Genomic DNA, 12,979 nt, shown 5'->3' on the forward strand with positions numbered 1-12,979 from the left:
CACAGATATTGAAGACATCAGGTACCTCTGAAGACAGAGCATGGGGTGGTGTGGCTGAAAAGAGGAGTGGTGGAAAGCCTAGCATAAAACAAAACAGAAACAACATCATAGATACAGACAACAGAATGGTGGTTACCAGAAGGGAAGGAGGCAAGGGGAGGAAGAGATGGGTAAAGGGGATCAAATATATGGTAATGGATGGAAACTAGACTTTGGTGGTGAGCACACAATAGAATATACAGATATCAAATTATAATGTTGTACACCTAAAATTAGTATAATGTAATTAACCAATATTACCTCAATAAAAATATTTTAAAAGCAATTTTAAAAAGGATTTTTTGAGACATCCTCATCCCCTCCCTTAATCTTTAGCCAGGTATTGCACAGGGTGAGAATTGTGTGAATTATAATGAGACCACACACTCGAAAACCAAGGGGTGAGGGTCTCATTGACTATATTGTAGTGGGGTCAGTGTTGGTGAGACCGGGTAGTCCACCTAACACACTGAGATATTTGGACAAAACAGGAAGAAGTAATACATCTGAGAAATAATTTAAAGCCCATGCATGAAAAATGAACTTAATGACCAAGAGGATATGTATTAATTCCAAAGCAATCTGAAGAGAAATCAACGGGCTGTATAAGGATGCAGCAAAACAAAAGAAACTAACATCTGGGAATGCAAGTAATTCTCACTGAAATACAAACAAAAGGGGTCTTTTTGTCTGGTTCACCAATGGTTCCTTAGAAAAGAATGCTCCAAAAGTATCAAATACATGTGGTGGGGAAGAAAGGACTCAACAGAAGAAAAAATCCACACTCAGAGGAAGTACTAACTAGCAATGGTCCTAGAAAGCAGGAGAGAAAACAGAGATCTGAGAAAAAGCAGGGTAGCTAGTGTTGGTGCCTTATTGACCCATCTGATCTACCTTTCTAGGTGAAACCTCTAAAGATTGACTTCTCCCTGAAAAATTTAGTTGCATTTTTGTAACACTTTATTTACACTTAGTTTTTAGTTTAGCTCTGGTTTTAGTTAAGTGTCAGTCTTAACAGCTCTACCAGTAATTAACTCTAATTGTACTCAGTCTCCATTCCTAACGATATTTTTTAATTGGGAGGGGCCTGAGTTTTGGTATTTTTTCAAATGCTCCATAGGTGATTCTTAGTGTTGACTAGAAGCAGGAAAATTCAATTAAGTGATACTTTTCAGTGAAGGTACGGTAGGCCAAAGCACACGTTCAATTAATATAAAACTTCTTCCATAGATTTATATTATATTTTGTAAAGCATGTTACTAGATAACAGATAATCACTTTTTATTTAAATAATAGCTCCTAGAAGATAAACCCTGTCTTTTCTTTTTTTCCTTACTTTAGAATCTAGCACAACTGGGAAACAATATACATATATATTTTTAAATGTAGCTCCTTTTAGATGTGTTCTGAAAGAGATCCACTTTATGTGAAATGCTCAGGAGTGAAAATTGTTATATCAACATTACAGTGGAACCCAAAGGCTTATAAACATCCACTATAGTATATGTAATAGACGCTGGGAGGTTCATTTGTTGGAAGCATAAAAATATACCACTTGCTTTTAAAAGCCACATCATGGTTCAAAAGAAAAATGCACTCACGATAGACATTCATGATATTTTTTAAACAGCTACAAAGGCTTCTGTTCCAGAAAACTGTTACTATTATGACTATTACACAAAGCAGATACTGAAAATTATTTCTGTCTTAATAAATCTACACCAGTGTTACGAGAAATTCAAAATCACTGCTTCTTTGCTGTGAGAAATGCTGTTTTCTCATCTTTCTCAGGTCACTCTTGCCTGCAGTAGCTAATTCTCAAGGTTCCTTTTTAGTAGCACCATTAATTCCCGAGTGGCATTCCCCTTGCAGAGGTTGAAAAAGGGGATCCCAGACTAAAATCAAGAGGTTTGTCTTTCTATTGATGCTCAGTAAATATTTGTTGAGTGAATGAAACTAATCCCTCTTTTTCCTATCCTTTTCTCGCCAGGTTCTGCCCTTTGTCTACATTCAGAAGAAATAAACATATAGATGTTATTTTTATTTAATACATATTTATTGTGAATAGATATTATTCACATATTTTAGGGTTCAGGGTCATAGTTCCTTTCTAAGTCTAAAAAGCAGATGATTGTATCATAAAAGGGTCGTTATCATCAATCATCATCATCATCATTTTAATCTTTATCTTGAGGCAACTAGGCCATTATTTAAGCAAACAACAAAAAATAGAAATCCAGATTTTTTTCAAAACTGATAGACTAGAGGCAAGTATTCTCAAGTTTACAGTAAGATTCACCACAGGATTCTTCAAATCAGCACTTTCTCTAACTTCCGTTTGCATCAGAATTACCGGGGTGGGCATAGGGGGTCATGTAAAACACATATTGCTGGGTCTTGCCCCCAAGTTTTTGTTTCTATAGGTTTGGGATGGGGTCCAATAACGTGCATCTCTAACAAATTGTCAGATCATTCTGATGCTGCTGGTCCAGGGACTACACTTTGACTAAAATTCAATTAATATAAAAGTTCTTCCCTTAGATTTATATCTTGTAAAGTATGTTATTAGATAATAAACAATCACCTTTTTATTTATTGGGGTGACAATTGCTAGTAAAATTATATAGATTTCAGGTGTACAATTCCGTATTACATATCTATAAATCCCATTGTGTGTTCACCACCCAGAGTCAGTTCTCCTTCCATCACCATATATTTGTTCCCCCTTACCCTCATCTCCCTCCCCCAACCCCTCTTACCCTCTGGTAACCACTAAACTATTGTCTGTGTCTATGAGTTTTTGTTTCTCATTTGTTTGTCCTGTTCTTTTGTTGTTTTTGGTTTACATACCACATATCAGTGAAATCATAGGGTTCTCTGCTTTTTCTGTCTGACTTACTTCGCTTAGCATTATACTCTCAAGACCCATTCATGTTGTCACAAATGTTCCTATATCATCTTTTCTTACCGCCTAATAGTATTCCATGGTGTATATATACCACAACTTCTTTATCTATTCATCTATCGAAGGACATTTTGTTTGTTTCCATGTCTTGACCACTGTAAACAAAGCTGCAATTAACATTGGAGCACACATGTCCTTATGTATATATGTTTTCAGATTTTTTGGGTAGATACCCAGAAGAGGGATTGCTGGCTCATATGGTAATTCTATTCGTAATTTTTTGAGGAACCTCCACACTGCCTTCCATAAAGGCTGCACCAGTCTGCATTCCCACCAACAGTGTATGCGGGTTCCTTTTTCTCCACAGCCTCTCCAACACTTGTTACTATTTGTCTTGTTGATGACAGCCATTCTGACTGGGGTGAGGTGATATCTCATTGTGGTTTTTATTTGCATTTCTCTGATGATTAGTGATGTTGAGCATTTTTTCATATGTCTATTTGCCATTTGTATGTCCTCATTGGAAAATGTCTCTTCAGGTCGTCTGCCAATCTTTCAATTGGGTTATACACCTTTTATTTAAGTAATAATAATATCTGAAGTGCTGAAGTACTAAATAGTATGGATTTGAGGAGCTTCCTTCAATTGAGATGTTAAAAATTATATTATGCTGTAAGAAGTGGATACTTTCTTCTAATAAAAATTTTGGTATTGCTTTTGTAATAAATGTTTACTATTAAAAATTGAGAAAATATAGATAAGCAAAAAGAAGACTATAAAAATTACCATGGTAATCTTATACCATTAATTCCTTTTATATATCTGTTCAGATATTTTTGATTGCCAATAACTATGTAATATTTTCTAAAGCACTTGCAATGTGCGTGTTTTGTGACTTGATTTTCTCATTTAATAATATAGAATGAATATCCTTGCATGCATTCATATATCATTCTATAGAATCATTTTAAATGGTTGTATAGTGTTGCACAGGTATGCCACAATGTATCTAGTCTACTTTTATTGGACACATCATTTTCATTCTTATAAATAACATCGGGATCCAAATGAGGTAAAAAGCCATCAGAAATTTGACCAGCAGTTCTTGTGCTCACTGTCCTGCTGATTCCTTTCTAACAAACCTCACTCCTAAATAATTACTCTCCAACTTCAACTTCCAGTGACAGTTTTAAACGTTAGAGTGTATGAGAATCACCTGGTCAGTCTTGTGTATTTGTTTGTTTTTAATGAAGGTACACAGGCCCTAATTTCACAGAGTCTGATTCAGCAGGACTGATGTGGGACCTAGGGATCTGCATTTACAACAAGCTCCCCAGGTGATTCTATTGAAGGTTGTCTCTATTTTGAGAAACACTGCTTTGGTCCTTATGTCACATTTAAAATAAATTCAATAGTATTTTTCATTTACCTTCACACTCTGCTCTAAGAAATGCTCTGAAATAAATAAATGCAGAAAATTTATCACTCTGAACCAAATTTCTACTCCAGTAGCCAAAAGCTATTTTTAAAATCCCTGTAGTTCTTATTACAACAAACCTAATATTTTAGGACATAATTTCATCCCTAATGCATTTTTAAAGGAGAAACGTGGTTAATGTTTTGCATGTTGCCAACAGAAGGCTCCACTTTGCAGCTGATATAAAGACCTAATTTCCCCAGACATGAACGGTATTTGCAAAATTCTGAATAACCTCTCTATCCACAGTCACAGACTGCTCAGTTGACTGAACTGCCCTCACCAGTCCATTACTTTTCATGTGCATTACTCAGAGTTGGGGCTTGTAGAATTATGCCTGAAAGGGCTAAGCAGTTTCGGCGAGACTCCCTTAATGTTACTTAAAATTCTATCCACAAATCCACTGCAGTTAATCAGCTTTTCTAGTAGCAGTTGACAGGAAACAGACAATCCAGAGATATAAGCTGCCCAGAGCAAACAGAACAGTACATAGACCGTCCAGTTTGTTCAGGGGCCTGAAGTGATAAGCCACAAAGAAACAGATATTCCGAAACTCTGATGAAACCTTGTGAAATATTCCACAGTGTCAGGTCAACATCCCTGCTCCCACTTCTGAAGGGAGACAAAAGGCACTTGAACACTGTGCTTCAGCCTAGAAAATCAAAGGTGACTACTAGACCTTATTATCTCCCAAGAATTATTTTAAAACCTTAGAAAACTCTCTTTCTTGTGGTTGATGGCTTTCAGCCTGAATGCAAACAAAATAAACCATTTTTAATGATATATCAACACACTGAGCCTTGCCACAAAAAGCAGAAAGCAAGGCTACACACAGTCTTGTATCAGTCTGTATTGCTTTTCAGATGAACTACCTCATACTGATTTTTCTCTTATTCTGAACCTAACCAGCCCTAGTAGATACAGTCTTACTCTTACTATCCCTCAGTGCTTATAGAATGTGTCGGAATTTTTTTTTTCTAGTTCTTTCAAGAGTGCATACTGTAAGATGTCTGATTAGAAGGATTATGCCTTCCACTTCCTTTGCGTCTCCACTAGCACAGTCACAGGTACATGATACTTGCATAATGACTTGATGAATTTGTACCACACACATATATGCATACACACCCTTGTTCTATAACCTTTTGTTTTTTGGTTTTTTTGAACTGTAAAATTGCTTTGCATGATGGTAAATAATGGAGTTTAATCTGAGCCAGTGGACTCAGGATTTATTTGCAATAAGTTAATGTCATCAGCCCAGCATGCTTGGTCCTAATATGCTTCACCATATTTGCTGATAGACACACATATAGGAAATAAGAATTTTTCCCTACTTCTAAAAGGACGGCAATCCTGAAATGAAATGTAGGCACTATTTGAAAGCCACCAACTAATATAGTATCTATACGTAAGTCTCATTGTCATACTGATTCACCTGTATCATGCTTCACACACATTTTCACAAATTAAAACTTGTACGAGACCACCAGGGAAAAGACAGGATTGTCTTTTAAAACTATAATTATGGGTCTAGAGGCAGACAGAGAGGTAGTAGAGTAGAAAGTGCGCAGAACTGTGACTCAAGAGAAAGTGTTCCATTCCCAGATGGACAAGTGACCTTGAGCAAGTCATATTCTCTTTCTGGGCTTCAGTATTCTCCCCTGTGAAATGAAGAATGTTGGCCTACATTTAGTCATTCAGTATATATTTAATGCCTACAGAGCCCTCTCCTGGGTGTTAGGAATATAGCAGAGAACAAGAAAAATCCCTGTCCTCCTGGAGCTTACATTCTAATGAGGGAGAAAGACAATGAACTTCTAAAAGATTTGAAAATGATAATTTTAGATACTGGTAAGTGATATGAAGACAAATGAAGAAGGTTAAGGGGATATAGAGGGAAGATAGGAGACAGGGAGAATGAAGAAATGGTGACAATGTAGAATGGGGAAGACCTCTCTGAGGTGATATCTGAACAGAGGCCTGAATGATGAGAAAAAGATTACTGTGCAAACTGGAGGAAGAGTATTTCAGGTAAAGGGAACAGAAAATGTAAAACCTCTGAGCTGGAAACAAGCTTATGTTTTTTCAAATAACAAGAAGGTCAGTATGTCAACAGTGGAGTGAACGAGGAGGAGAGCAGTAGGAGATGGGGTTGAAGAGGTAGGTGGAGACCAGATCATGCAGGAACTTATAGATCATAGTGAGAGGGCTACATTTTATTCCATGCATCATGGAAAGTCTTTAGAGAGTTTTGATCCAGGAATGACATGACCTGATATACTGTGGTAAAGATAAGAGTGGGAAGACGAGTAAGGAAGTCACTACAGCCAGAGGTGTTTTTGCCTATGATGGTGATAGTAGACACAGAGAAAACGAAACAGATATGGGATATATTTAACAGGCAGAGTCAACAGGACTTGCCAACTGCTTCATTAGATATGGGATATGAGGAGGAAAAGAGGAAGTACAGATAACTCTTAGAGTTTGAACCTGAGCAATAATTATCTCATGGTTCTTGTTTCAGGCATTCACCTATATTCATAACTGAGATTCATCTATCCTTTTCTGATTCTTTCCTTTCATAGTTATATGATCAAGATTATACTAGTCTCATGAAGTAAGTTGATGAGCTTTATTTCTTTTTTCTGAAATTGTTAATGTAATTTGGACTGTTTAATCCTTGAAAGTTAGGGAAAATCATCTAATCACCTGAACCTGGAGTTTCTTTTTGGAGGGAGGGCTAATTTTTATTACCAATTCAATACGTTTAAGCATACTGACTTATGAAAGTTTTCAATTTCTTGAGACAATTTTGATAAATTGTATAGTTTCTTAATATGTACTTTTCATTTATGTGTTTATTTTATTGGCATAAAGTGGCTCCATTATATTCTATTTTGATTTTTTCAAATATTTTACCTATCATTATATTGTCATTTCCATTCTTAATATTACTTGCGTGTGCCTTTCTCTCCTTTTTTTAATTCCCTAGCTCAATGAGCCTCATGATTAGCCTTAGAAGTAGAAGGCTGTAAGGAAAATGATTTAGAAAAGATATAAAAGTATATCAGTTTACTAGAACAAGCCCAATAATTTCCATTCTTTTGGTGTAGAGGGCTCATAAATTAGATGTGTGGGTGGGTATGTAAGATGGGATGCTGTGAGAACGGGGAGAAATTATATATATATATTACTAAAGAGAAACAAAAACCCCAAGATATCACTTTATCAGGTTCTAAAAATGCAAGTTTGCTATGCTGACCACATACAAAAAGGAAATTCAGGTATAAAACATATATTCAAAGAAGTACTTTCAATTTAGAATAGAACTGTGAAGAGAGGAACAATTTACCCAGTGAATGTCAACAATGGCCATTAGTTGGTGATAGGATAGTATACAAATATGAAGAGAATATTTGCAAATAGAAGGCAAGAATACACAGGCAGTTTTGAGTAACTTCCTGACCCAACAATCTTCCCCTTCTAGGACTCAACAATCCAAACTATAGATGAAAGTTCAGAGCCCAGAGCTGAAATGCTCTGAGTTTTAGTCCTGACTCTGACACTCACTAGTTGTATGACTTAGAAGACCCATTTGTGTTAGGGGACTTAGAAGACCCCTTCTGTGTTTCATTATCATTATCTGTAAAATAGGGATAATATAACTGACTTTAAAGGGTCCAGGGATACTAGAGGACAGCCATTATTTCCCCCATTTTACCAGCCAGCTCAACCCCTTTTGGAGAGAGTTATTTCTTTAGATTTTCCTGTGGTGTTTACATTTCTAACTGTTTCCAGAGCTCATTTCCATAAAAAATCCTAATGGAGACTTCCCACAGAAAGTTTTTTTTTTTGTTTTTCTTTAAAGCAATTTCTCATTTTGGGTAGAACCAGAATTATTGGGGAGAAGAGAGGGAATAATATCCAACCAACATATATAATGGTGACAATTTAGTGTATTGTTTATTGAGCTGACTACATTTAATGAAAACATTTTTTTCCACCACAATTGGTTAGTCTTGTCTAAAAAAATCCCTTAAAATAGTTCATTTTCACCTCTTAAAAGATTCACAACTTAGTAGCAAAAATACAATGGAATTTAAAAACTGGGGTATTATATTAAATACCATCAAACTTTAATCCCTCCACAGCCAAAAAAGCTACAGCTCTAATAGAAAAATAAACTTGCTGAGCAGTATTTAATTTCTCGTTGTACAATATTTAATTAAATTACTGCACATCAATTTCAAATTGCACTGAAGATGCCCTTTTGAATAGAAGTCTTTTTGGTTCCTTTGGGTAGTGTATATACTTTGTCATCAGCTTATCTCCTCCAGAGCATTTATCACATTTTGTAATCTGGTTTCTTGCTTATTTTTTTTATTTACTTGTTGCCTTTCTCCTACAATTTAATTAATGAAATACGGATAAAAACAGTTCAAATATAAAATATTTTACATTTTTAACCTGACTTTAGTTTAATTTATGTTGGCCAAACTTGGAAATGACTGTTATCTATAACATCAGTAACATTTTAAAAATATATATGTGTGTGTATATATAGGTACATGCATATATATATATATATATATATATATATATGTGCATATATATATGAAGAGAATATATCCTCAAAGTTATTATTAATTAATTATATGAGGTGTGATCAAAAGATATGATGGATGTTTAAATAAACAAAATATTACAGTAAATGACACATTGCCATTAATACCCTTCAAAATACTCCTTCCTCCTCGTTTCCAACACACTTATGCCATCATTCCTGCCACTTTCTGAAGCAGTTCTGGAAGTCCTCTTTTGTGAGTATCTTTAGTTCTGTTATCGTCACTGCCTTGATGTCCTGAATCATTTTGATGCTGGAGAAGAGCCAGAAGTCGTGTGGTGCCAGATCCAGTGAATAAGGTGGATGAGGACACACCGTAATGCTTTTATTTGACAGGAATTGCCATATACCAGAAGCGATGTGTGACACGGAGTGTTTTCATGATGAAGGATGATTTACAGCACACTTTAAAATACACCTTCTCTCAACAGTAGCTCATACCCAACTGACTGCACCAAACAAGTTGAAACTTGTCACGTACTGTTACTAAGGTTTGACACTCTGATTCCCATATTAAAGATCCCTGCCTTTCTGTTGGATGGCACTTGGCAGCATCATTCACCGTATTTTGTCATCACAATGGAAAGGCTCCGTGTCACACATTGCTTACAGCAATTTCTGTCAAATGGAAACATTACAGTGTGTGCTCATCCACCTTATTCACTGGATATGGCACCGTGTGACTTCTGGCTCTTCCCAAAGTCAAAATGATTCAGGACATGGAAGCAGCCATGACAGAGTAACTAAAGACACTCAGAAAAGTGGACTTCCAGAACTGTTTCAGAAAGTGGCAAGAACAATGTAATAAGCGTGTTTGAAGCGAAGGGAATATTTTGAGGGGGATTAATGGTATAGAGTGTTTTACTGTAATATATTTTTTAATTTAAACATTCACTGTATTTTTTGATCACATCTCATAGCTGCCATTCAGGAACTTCAACTTCTTTCAGTGCTAAATATAAAACTTGTTAGACTTAAAGCTGAAAGATTTTTTAAAAGATTAAATACTTGGATATTAAAGTATTTCATTTAGATCCAGACAGAATTTTCAAAGATAACAACATTTTTTACCGGCTGGAATAAGATTCAAAATAGACCAATTCCTACTAACCTAGAGAAATGTGTTTGTTTTTTTTTTCTCATTCCCTATAAGGTCTCACCCAATCTGTATCAGAATTCAAAGGACAACAAAAACATTGTCTTGGTTGGTATAATTTGGAGGTTAAAAGTAGTAATTTGAGAAAAACAGCATCTCAGAACTTTTCCCGTTATTATTTCATCTACTGTGTCAAAAAGAATTTTACTTAATAAGAATTATTTTTCACCTCCCCAGTCTCTGTTATGTCAAAAGCTAGAGGTGGCTAGGAAGACAGAGTTCAATTTCCTTTTGACCTTGACAGTCCCCTCCCAGAAATCAAGAAGATATTTCAATTCTATAATATTCAGACCAGGAAAGAACAGCTGAAGAGAACTCATAGAAATGCCAAGTATAAATGTAGTTTCATCCTGGATCCAGATTTTTATGATAGAAGGAAATACCTAATAACTGTTCTCAAAAGTCAAAGAATAAGATGGAATCAGATTCAGAAAGTCTTCATTAATATCTCACAGGAGAGGGAAATATTATTTCTATTATAGAGCAAAGATAACAGTGTCAGTGAAACATGGGCAACAATGGGGATGAGTAAAGCTACCATTTGTTGAATGCCTAACGTGTAAAAGTACTATACCAGGTGTGATCAGAAAATATGTGAGGGTCGGCCCAGTGGCTCAGGTAGTTGGAGCTCCGTGCTCCTAACGCTGAAGGCTGCTGGTTTGATTCCCACATGGGCTAGTGCCAGTTGGTTGGAGTGTGTCCTCTCAACCACAAGGTTGCCGGTTCGACTCCTGCAAGGGGTGGTGGGCTGCACCCCCTACAACTAACAAGGCAACTGGACCTGGAACTGAGCTGTGCCCTCCACAACTAAGATTGAAAGGATAACAACTTAACTTGGAAAAAGTCCTGGAAATACACAGTTCCTCAATAAAGTCCTGTTCTCCTTCCCCAAATAAAAATAAAAATAAAAATAAAAGAAAATGCTGCTGCTGAGTGCCATCCAACGGAAAGGCAGGGCTCTCTAATTCGGGGAGTTGTACGTCGAACCTTAGTAGCAGTGTGTGACAAGTTTCAACTTGTTCGGTACAGTCAATTGGGTGTGAACTATGGTTGAGAGAAGGTGTGCTTTAAAGTGTGCCATAAATCATCTTCCATCATGACAGTGCTCTGTGTCACACATCCATTCTGGTATATGGCAATTTCTGTCAAATAAAAACACTGCAGCATATCCTAATCCACCTTATTCACCAGATCTGGCACTGTGTGACTTCTGGCTCTTCCCCAAAGTCAAAATAACCATGAAAGGAAAAAGTTCTGAATCAATTCAGAACATTGAAGCAGCCACGACAGCCCAACTAAAGACACTCATGAAGAGGACTTCCAGAACTGCTTCAGAAAGTGGCAAAAAAGATGGGATAAGTGTGTTCAAAGCGATGGGGAGTATTTTGAGGGGGATTAGTGGCAACGTGTCTGTTACTGCAATATATATTTTTTTAATTTAAACATTCACCATATTTTGTAATTATACCTCGTACACACATTGTTGCATATAACCCTAACAATGACCTATTAGCATGGGAACTGTTACTCCCATTGTACATATAAAGACCATAAGGTGCACAAAAATTATTTACTTGCCTGAGATCACACAGGTAGTAAATGGCAGGACTGGAATTTGAAACTAGGTCTTTCTTGTTTCAATGGCCCCACTTTACTTATGTTACTTTGATAAGGAATTCACTAACATATCACTATGAGAGAGTGTTAGTTAAGTTTTGGGCACCAAAGGTTTACCAGGTGCTGAGTACAGCTCAGACAAATCAAGTGGCCTCTCAAAATACATAGCCTGATGGAAAGTAACCAATTCCCCAATCACCTGAAAATTAGAAAATACCCATATAAATAAATCCTGAGTCATTAACTGGGGTACATTAATATAGTTGAATGAACAAATAAACAACAAAAGATCTTAGTGGTTCTCAAATGGGAATGGGTGGACTTCTGTTCCCTCCTTGAGAATATGATAAACAATAAAAACTTGCTCCCTAGAAAAAACAGCCCTATGTGATACAAGATTTTAGTAAACAATTTCAGGGGCTTTCTACCCCATTGAAATGCTTGAAATTTACTTGAGGTTTTCTTGACATGCAATTGATTGATATAGCTATAAATAAATGTATTTGATAGCTAATACTCCTATTTTGAGTGAATTTATATAAGTTTAAACCATATATAATCATATAATACAGAATATCAATTAATTATGCAAAACACAAAGACAATCATAATGAATTTTCAGAATACGATCCATTACATCTATATATGCTATTGTACCAAGGATATTAGACATTGTAAACAAAACTACGTTAAAAACAAAAGTGAGCCAAGACCTGGGAGGCTAAAAGTACAGAGTCATGTATGACAAAGAACTAGTATTTGTGTATCACCTGTATTATCTTATTTGGCTTCAAATAATGATGAAAAGTAGGAATTATTGTCCTCATTTTATAGGTAAAGAAAGTAAGGCTCCAAAATTTTCGGCAATGTACTCAAGACTATGATGCTAGAAATTGGCAGAAGAAGGATTTGATCTCAGGTCTGACTGATATCACTGCACTGAGCTCCAAAAGCATGACCACGACAAGGAGTTTCCAGAGATTAAAAACCTATTGAAAAATACATTACTTTATTTGATCCAATGTGCCAAGTGCATATATTGATATGATAACCAAAACCACAGGTTTAAATCATGAGGAAAGAGTTCTCCCAATATCCATAAAACATGAATTCTAAGTGACAGCAGACCTTTGCGACATAGTTTTATGGGAAGCTACTTTT

Source organism: Rhinolophus hipposideros, assembly GCF_964194185.1.
Source record: "Rhinolophus hipposideros genome assembly, chromosome: X".
NCBI lineage: Eukaryota > Metazoa > Chordata > Mammalia > Chiroptera > Rhinolophidae > Rhinolophus > Rhinolophus hipposideros.